At 52.2% G+C, this 2421-nt stretch overlaps 2 non-coding genes across 2 annotated transcripts; one reads left to right on the top strand and one right to left on the bottom strand.

Moving 5' to 3' along the window:
* The first annotated feature begins 320 nt into the window (after nucleotides 1-320).
* Nucleotides 321-484, top strand: LOC132009180 (U1 spliceosomal RNA). Its single transcript, XR_009401812.1, has one exon. It is a non-coding gene; the product is annotated as a U1 spliceosomal RNA (small nuclear RNA).
* Nucleotides 485-1620: 1136 nt separating this feature from the next.
* Nucleotides 1621-1692, bottom strand: TRNAQ-CUG (transfer RNA glutamine (anticodon CUG)). Its single transcript has one exon. It is a non-coding gene; the product is annotated as a tRNA-Gln (tRNA).
* Nucleotides 1693-2421: the final 729 nt, after the last annotated feature.

Consider the following 2421-nt stretch of genomic DNA (forward strand, 5'->3'; position numbering starts at 1 on the left):
ACGGTTTCGAGGTGGGAAGGAAAGAGGGGACAAGGACAGGGGCGGGGCTGTGCGCCGGAGGGAGGCGCTCCTGTGACGCCACACAGAGGGCGTGTGCTATGTAAATAAGGAAGCGCAGGGGCTGATGATATCGACCCCTGCCGCCTAAATACAATGGGATCTCCGGAGCTACGGGAAGCAGTCCGAAGCGGTTGACGGAGGTTCATTGTGCTGCAAGCGGGGAAGGTGTCGGGGGACTCAAGAGTGGTGGGGAGAGAAGTGGTCGTGTGTGAAGAGTGCAAGGCGTGTGAAGCTGGTGTGGGGCGGTGGGACTGCAAGTCATACTTACCTGGCAGGGGAGATACCATGATCACCAAGGTGGTTTTCCCAGGGCGAGGCTTACTCATTGCACTCCGGATGTGCTGACCCCTGCGATTTCCCCAAATGTGGGAAACTCGACTGCATAATTTGTGGTAGTGGGGGACTGCGTTCGCGCTTTCCCCTGGTCTTTTTCTCGTTGAAAGTCAGGCATTTGATTCAAATTTTTATAGGATGCTTGGTGTAGCTGTTAGCGTTGTATTTTTTTCTCATTTTGCTATTTGTGGTGTTAGAGTAAGCTACGCGCGTGCGTCTGCCTCATAAAGGTGAAGAAAAAGGAAAATTCTTACTTTTCAGAGTTTGTGGTCTTAGCTAGGAAGGGTGGCTGTGCCCTGTAGCATAGTTTTTCGCTAGCGGCATGAATTTTCCTAGGTCCTTTTTCAAAAAAACGGGCTTAATTTTCTGTCGAGCAATGCTATTTTTTCTAAGTTAAGAGAATTTTGAACCCAGTGGTTCTGAGCCTCTCTTCTGGAGGGCCTGTCGAAAGAGTCAGTGAGTAGCACATTTACATTTGTAGATTGGGCCAGGGACCCAAGCACTTTTGGGGCACAACACTGCAGAGACACTGGACGTGATGAAAACGGATTTTATTAAAGTTACACCAGGGATCATTGTTCAGTGACTGTGGACACCCTCCACCCCGGCCCCCCAGGGACAGTGAAGTAACGCATTCTGTGGTCAGAATGACTGTAATCTTCTGGGCTGGAAGCATCTCAGAGTTAATGCTCGGTAAAAGCGGAATAAGGATTTAAGGCCTTGCTTCAAAAACAGGCCAGTGCACTTCCGGTTGAGGTCTCCGAACCATCAAAACCAGAGCACCCTCCAAGCAAAACCTGCCTGACAAGACAAGTGGTGCAACGACTGGTCGCGCGGCGAGACGCCCTCGGGGTCACGGCATTTAGTGGTCACAGCCGCCGGGCTTTACTCGAGGCCCGAGGGGCGGTGGGGGATGAGAGGCCGCAGTGGCCCGGAGCCCCCCCTGTGGCTGCAGTGTCCGTGGCGCCGGGTGGGGGTGGGGATGAGAGCCGGGCCGCTCTGAGATGCGAGTTTCTGGGTTCCCGGTTCCTGAGGAGGCTGCGGAGCGCGGAGGACGCGGCTGCGAGGGGTCCAGGCGTGGGGTCGGGGGGCGACGTGCCCGGAATTTCCCTCCGCGGAATTGGGGGCGGGGTGAGGAGCGGGTGAGGAGCGGGAAGGCACTTGTCCGCCTTGAAGAGTAAAAAAAAAAAAAAAAAAAAAACAACCCCCCTGTCCCCTTAAAGGGAAAGGTCCCACCGAGATTTGAACTCGGATCGCTGGATTCAGAGTCCAGAGTGCTCACCATTACACCATGGAACCTCCACAGAGGTGGTGTGCTGTCCTTCGCCAGAGGTGCCTAAATACTGACCCAGCATCCACAAGCCGGTCGGCAATCCCAAGTTTGTTCTCTGTACTGGCGGGACTAGACTAGACTACAGTTGGCCCGCGTCGGTGCTCATCCACCGTGCTTTCTCTCTGTCCGCCTCCTTTGATTGACTTCTGTCATGTCTCTTCCACCTCAGAAAATAAGGAAAATCCACTCTGGGCCTAGGGTTAGGGAAGAGTTCATAAACCACAGATTCTACCCCAGTTTTATCCAGTTTTCTGTCCAGAGGTGAAATTTCTGTTAAGAGTACAGTGACTTTACTTTTCCTTGCCTTCACACTTTTCCCATTGCCCAGAGAAAAGGCAAGACTTGGGACTTCCTGGGTCCCTTGGTCACAAAGCACCCCTCACCCTCCAAAGCCACCAACTGACTCCTACATGCAATAGATAAAGGTGTGTCAGCAGTGGAGTGGAACTGGGAGGCAGGGGGATTCCCACACACACACACATTTCTGGGTTTTGTTGTTGCTGTTGTTGTAAGCTTTTCTTCTGTTTCTGTTTCTGTATTTGTTAGACCTACAATACAAAGTAATCAGCCGTGTTTAACATTAACATCAAACACTGACAAACCAAACCAAACTTGGCTTGCGCTGACTCAGAATCAACAGCATACCATTTAAAGCCACAAGGCAGGGCTCTGACTCTTAAGACTGTTTTCGGAGA

This window comes from Mustela nigripes, unplaced genomic scaffold, assembly GCF_022355385.1.
Source record: "Mustela nigripes isolate SB6536 unplaced genomic scaffold, MUSNIG.SB6536 HiC_scaffold_6672, whole genome shotgun sequence".
NCBI classification, from domain to species: domain Eukaryota; kingdom Metazoa; phylum Chordata; class Mammalia; order Carnivora; family Mustelidae; genus Mustela; species Mustela nigripes.